Genomic DNA, 225 nt, shown 5'->3' with positions numbered 1-225 from the left:
GGACATGTGGTGAGAACTCTAGCAGGGGAAAATGAGGCATGAGTGGGGGTGGGGTTGGCAGGCCTGTGATGACCAGACAGACCCACCCCAGGGTCCAGCTGATGCCCAGGGCTGGCTGACTGGTTCTCCTGGCTACCCAGGCATCCACATTTGGGCCCTGCCAGCCAGCGTGGAGGGAGGGGGGGTGCCACTTGGACCCTGCCAGCTATCTGGCATGGGGGGGGG

The sequence above is a fragment of the Alligator sinensis genome, unplaced genomic scaffold, assembly GCF_000455745.1.
Source record: "Alligator sinensis unplaced genomic scaffold, ASM45574v1 scaffold1509_1, whole genome shotgun sequence".
NCBI classification, from domain to species: domain Eukaryota; kingdom Metazoa; phylum Chordata; order Crocodylia; family Alligatoridae; genus Alligator; species Alligator sinensis.
This window is presented reverse-complemented; position numbering follows the sequence as displayed.